General features: G+C 39.6%; 1 protein-coding gene across 1 annotated transcript in view; it reads left to right on the top strand.

The window, feature by feature from the left end:
- Positions 1 to 3,430: 3,430 nt before the first annotated feature.
- etv6 (ets variant 6) overlaps positions 3,431 to 6,061 on the top strand; it is a 37,019-nt gene continuing 34,388 nt past the window's right edge. Inside the window, exon 1 of the mRNA XM_015392604.1 lies at positions 3,431 to 3,434. The gene's annotated coding sequence lies outside the window, so the exon portion shown is untranslated. The remainder of the gene's footprint in view (positions 3,435 to 6,061) is intronic.

Genomic DNA, 6,061 nt, shown 5'->3' with positions numbered 1-6,061 from the left:
CACACACACACACACACACTGATGTCCTTGATTGTTGTTTTGTACAAAAATAATCCGTCAGTTTGAGAAACTGCGGTTAAAACAGTAGCGGTGTGAGTGGAAAGGCATCAGCAGACGTTTGGGGACAGGATTCAGTTTTTTTCCATATTTTTCAGTTAGATTTCGCTCCACAGCCGCTGCAAAGAAAAATCTAATGTTTGTTTGTTGTGTGTTTAAAATACGGCGCTAATTCAACACTTCTTTGCTCGGATTCTTTAGTTCTTTTAGAGTTGCTGTTTAATCCACTCAGTTGAATATAAGCAACTCTGACAACCTTTTTATTGTATTTTTTTTTTTAAATATACCAAATTTAGTCTGAATTTTTTGAATAAGCTCCGACGTCCCGGATATTTACCTGACATGACCGATGACGCGTTTCTGCTGCTGCTGGCATCGCATCACACTTCGCTGTTAGCCATCGCTAATGTTAGCTGTCAGTAAAACCTTCCCCATTACAACGCATTTTGTTAAAACTCCGGTCCATCGCCGATCTGTAGCCCATGCTAGCTAGCTAGCTCACAGCCAGGTGTGTCGTCATATTGCTTTGGATGGCTTAATTAATTCTCTCCAGTGGATGGAAATGTCCATAAGTCGCATTTTCATTTGTTCGATTTTTTAAAAAGTTTCTCAAAATTTGCGTCGTGCTTGGATGGAAACGCGGTTAAGTGTAGAATTAGAACGCCAACTTTTCTGTGAATTCTTACGTCTAAAAAACATCATCATCATCATTAGCGGCGTAGGATGCAGAAGTTCGTCCTGCAACCGGAGGGTGTTGCAGGTTCTAATCCAAGCTCATTTGTTGTGCCCTTGGGCAAGAGACCTGATCTGATCAGAGAGGAGCTGATGGTGTTCAGAGCGCCCGTTTACAGCAGCTTTGCTTCTGTTAGCGTGCCCCAGAGCAGCTGTGGCTACAATATATCAGAAGCATGAAGTGAATTTATCAGTTATGCTGATGATACTCTGCTATATTTGTCCTGTTAAGTAGGGATGCATATAATGGGCCCCCTATCGGTATCGGCCTTAAAACTGAATATCGGACATCGGCCACCCCACCGATATTTAACCCGATATTTGATCAGCTTCTGAGTTTATAAAGTCTAAAAAATAAATAAATAAAAAATACTACTTCTTCTTCTTCCTCAAAAACTTCTTTTTTACAGACTTAAAAACCAAAAATATCTTCATATGCTGATATATTGCCATTTAAAAACACCATATCAATCTCTGTTACTAATGAAATATTGCTATATGTCATCGTTATGCTACGAAATCCCCCGAAAATTCACCAAATGTTGCCATATTTTTATATGTTGATATATTGACGCGGTATCGATCTATTTTACTAACAAAATCTCACAAGAATTTGCAAAATATCACGAGAGTTTGTAACAGAACGATGAAATTTCACCAGATTTTGAAAGTAAAATAGATCGATACCGCGTTTTTAAAAATCTATTTGATATCAGCATATGAAAATATATTTGAGTATATTATTTTTCAAAGTGTCAGAAATGGATAACAAAACTGCTATTTTCAATGACTACTTATTTTTGTCCAGCTTTAACATCGGTATCGATATCGGTTATCGGCTACATGAGTTTTAAAATATCGGCATATCGGATATCGGCCAAAATCCCAATATCGTGCATATCTACTGTTAAGTGTTAACTCTGGTCAGTGGTGTAAACTTTGGACACAGTAGTGTTAACGGGCTAAACTGTGATAAATGTTGAATTTAAACTATTTAGTCTGTTGTTCCAACTCTCTCACAATGTTAACTGTTATTTTAGCTCTATCTAGTGTTGAACAATATTAACACTTTAAAAGTGTTGAACTTAACTCTATAAGAGTTGAATTAACATTTCCAAATTTGCTTTGTGAGATAAGTTCTATTCAGTTTATTTCTATAGCTCCAATTCACATCATGTCATCTCAGGTCACTTTCCAGTTCAACCAGATCATCCAGTCAGATTGATTCAAAGTTTTCTATCTAAGGAAAACCAGCTGATTGCATCGACTCATTGACTCTTCAGCAATCCCTCACACTAAGCATGCTTGTAGCGACAGTGGAGAGGAAAAACTCCCCTTGAACAGGAAGAAACCTCCAGCAGAACCAGGCTCAGTGTGAGCGGCCATCTGCTGAGGCCCACTGGGGTTCAAGGAGACAGAAGCAGACATAGAAAAAGAAGCATAGATACAAAAGGCAACTGTCAACCAGCTCCACAGGCGGCCCCGTCCAGGAAACACACAGCCAGGCAGACAAGCTCTGAGCCAGCTCCCATGTCAGAGGATGAAGAGAGCACATCCAGTTAGTCACAGTCAGAGAAACAGGACTACACTGGAAAACAGGCCAAGCTCCAACATCTAGAAACAAAGGTGTTGATGGCAGCAGCACAGCTGATATTTCTCTCCAGGATGGAGTCACAGCCAAACAGGAACAGACCAGATGAAGCTACTATGAGAAAAAGCAGAGAGAGCAGAACGTTAGAGATTGAACTAACAGATTCTGCAGAGTGGGAGAATAGAGATAGAATGAAGCAGAATGATGAAAAAGGGGTCCCTATGTCCTCCAGCAGTCTAAGCCTATAGCAGCAGAACTATAGAGATAGCTCAGGATAACCTGAGCCACTCTAACTAGAAGCTTTATCAAAAAGGAAAGTTTTAAGCCTAGCCTTAAAAGTAGACAGGGTGTCTGCCTCACGGACTAAAACTGGTAGTTGGTTCCACAGGAGAGGAGCCTGATAACTAAAAGATCTGCCTCCCATTCCCAAGAGAAGCCAGGATAGGAGAGATATGATCTCTCTTTTTTATTTTCATCAGAACTCTGGCTGCAGCATTTTGGATCAGCTGAAGGCTTTTAACTACAGTTTGTGGACTTCCTGATAGTAAAGAATTACAATAGTCCAGCCTTGAAGTAACAAATGCATGGACTAGTTTATCAGCATCACCCCTGGACAGGAGATTTCTCATTTTTGTGCTACTCTTCATTACTTTTTGCAGTCTGTCTTATCAAATACTAGCCCCAGACTCAAAAAAAAACAATATGAAATAATATTTTTCATGGTCTTATGTTCTGGAGGAGGCTGTCAGATTAATGGTGAAGCAGAGAGTTTGATGGATTAAAGGTTTTAATGATTCTGGTTATGAACACCTAGATGGGAGTGGAAGCCATAAATACCAACTGAAGTATTTAACCTGTTTTTTAATGGTTTCATTAAAGCTGTCTCCCTAACCTGGCTGAGCCTGCAGCTGCAGCGGTCTTGTCTTTCAGCCTGGTTTGGCTGCATGTGGGTCATTGGTGTCTGACCCAATCAAAGGGGAGGCGAGGCTGGAGGGCGGCCAGCAGATAATCTAACCGTTCAAAGAGTAACCAGAGCCGCTCCATCCGCGCACCTGTCAATGTTTAACCCGTTTGGTCTGTTTTCTTCTAAAGAGTGTGAAGTTCAGGGCTTTCTGCGGGGCGTTGGACCGGCTGAAGCTGGATGAGTCGAGCAGGAAACTCCCTCCGCGCACTTCCTCTTTTGCATTGTTGCAGAAAAAGGAAGAACGCTCAACAGGTCCGCGTCGGGCTTCCTGCCGGTTCGAGCCGACGGGTCCGCAGACTGTTGGAAGTCCTGCTTTGTTTGCAAAATGAGCCGCCTTAGTTGGCCTGGAGGCTCCTCGCTCAAACAGAAGGCGGTTTGTCTCCTTCTCAGCTGATCCAGAACACCTCTGCTCGTCCTTTCTCTGCTTTTCTCTGTAAACAACACAAAGCAAGAAGCTCTGAGCGAGCGAGGATCCTGAGGGCAGTTCAGGGTGGAGGGGAAGCAGAAAAGATAGAAGATGAGAGGGAGGGGGGGGGGGGAAAGAAAAAAGACAGAAAGAAAAAGAATGAGGGAGGAAATTGCAGTGTGGGCAGAAATCCGCCTTCTCCATTTCCTGGGGAGGAAGTGGATTAGATCGGAGCGTCGCAGCTCTGCTGCTCTGACTGAAGAATGCTGCCAGGCTGGATGTTTGAGTCACTGGAACGCTGCGCCGGCATCAGAACGCTGCGGTGGCATCAGAACGCTGCGCCGGCATCAGAACGCCGCTCCTTCCTGAACAACCGCAGCATTAAAGCCTCCATTATTTCCTTCATGTTCAAATGTTTAAATCTAACAAACTGATATAAATTCATTATTAACCCAGGTGTAGTTTTCTGTTCCTCCAACTAAACCTCAAACAATTTAATCGAAGGAAAAAAAAAAGCCACAGGATAAAAGTACAAAAAAATAAAATAAAATTAATGGTTGTTTTATTTTATTTTTTTATTTAAAATAGTCAAATAGTAAAATAGCTTGTTATTTCATCTGCTTCTGAAAAAAAAAGAATAACAAATCCTTCATTTTTATGCATTATATTCTTATCTGTCCACTGGTGTAAACAGCCCTCTTTCAGCCAGCTGGCCAGCAGTGTGCAGCATCGCGATACGGATCTGGAATCTGAAAATAACAGGAACGGAAAATCTACTTCTCGTGTTTTTATCCTGTGATGAAAATATCGTTCTTCGAATCATCGAAGAACTGAAGATGGATTTTTTATTTTTTAGCACATTACAGGAAAATTCAACTAAAGTTAAAAGAGTTTTTTTATTTTTTATTTCTCATAATTATTCCAGTTTTTATTTAAACAAACATCGGCGTTTCACTCAGGTGTCGATAATCTCTGGTGGTTCGTCCGATATCGTCATCCTGATAAATTTCCCACTAAAGAAACATTTTTTAATCCATCTTCATGATGATAAATTAAGATTATTTATGTTTGAAAGGATAAAAAATATCTAAATTGTCAGAATAATTTATTCATATTTATCTACTGTTTGTTCCAACAGAGAATTGATCAATTTTAAACAATATGGTGGAATTAATTTTAGTTTTCTGGCTTATTTTTTAAACTAAAGGTTGGATATTTAAAAAGGGTCAGTTTTTCCAAGTATTTATTTTTTATCATGCCTTAAATTCTTCGTCGTTTGTTTTCCCAGTTCAATCGAAAATCGATTCCAATTTAAATATGAATCGAAACCAAGATTGTCTCCTGAAAAATCTCAATATTAGTTTTTGCAATTCGTTCAAATATCGTCAAATGAAATATCTCGATTCTTGTATTTTATTTTGTATCGATAACAACGAAATGTTTTAATATTAGTATTTATAATCCACTAGAAATCCTAAAAATAATATATTAAATATGGAAATATTGCGATATTTGGGAGAATAAATTGATATTTTATATTTTTTTACCTACAGCTAGTTGTGAAGTTTCACACCAGCAGAAAGCCAAGCTTTGGTTTAAAAAAAAATGGTTACGAAAAAAAGTGTGTGGAGTAAAAACGTTTGACCTATCGCTGAAACAACCAATCAGAGAAATCAGATTGATCAGTTATTGAACTAATTTAGTAATGGGTTCATCGTTAACTTGAGTATAGAGACTCTAAAACACGCCTTTATCTGACAGACAGACTCAGAGTAAATATTTTGCATTTAAGATTAAAAAAAAAAAATCTGCCAATATACTCTATGCAGGACTCCTTAAGCGGAAAAGTTTCAGTTTTACTTGGTTTAATTTCATAAAAAATCTTCTTTGAGGAACTTTTGCTATCTGATTATTAATCAATTAATTGAAAAAATAATCAGCAGATGAATTGATTTTCTAAATGATCGTTAACTGCAGCCCTCGTTTCACCAGACGAGTTAAGAAAGGAATAAACGCTGATTTATGCTCAGAAACAAGGTGTAAAAAATTGCAGACAGTTCCGCAGAGAGGAGGCCTCTGATTGGTCAGATCTCCATCCGCTCTACTCTATCCGTATTTCCTGTTTGGTTCCTTACCGGCTTGTTCTGTTTGTCTGACCGCTGGGACCCTTTTCCCACCTGGATCTCCGCTCTTTTTGGCCCTCATGTCCCTCCATTGTCGCACAAACTTGCCTCCACTTCCTCACCGCCTCGGCCGTATTTAGACATGCGCGTTCACGACGCTACGGAAGCCGGCAGACCAAACCAGCGCA

This window comes from Cyprinodon variegatus, unplaced genomic scaffold (genome assembly GCF_000732505.1).
Source record: "Cyprinodon variegatus isolate N-32 unplaced genomic scaffold, C_variegatus-1.0 Scaffold598, whole genome shotgun sequence".
In the NCBI taxonomy this organism is placed as follows: Eukaryota; Metazoa; Chordata; class Actinopteri; order Cyprinodontiformes; family Cyprinodontidae; genus Cyprinodon; species Cyprinodon variegatus.
The sequence above is the reverse complement of the archived record's forward strand: the minus strand, read 5'-3'. Positions and strand labels throughout refer to the sequence as shown.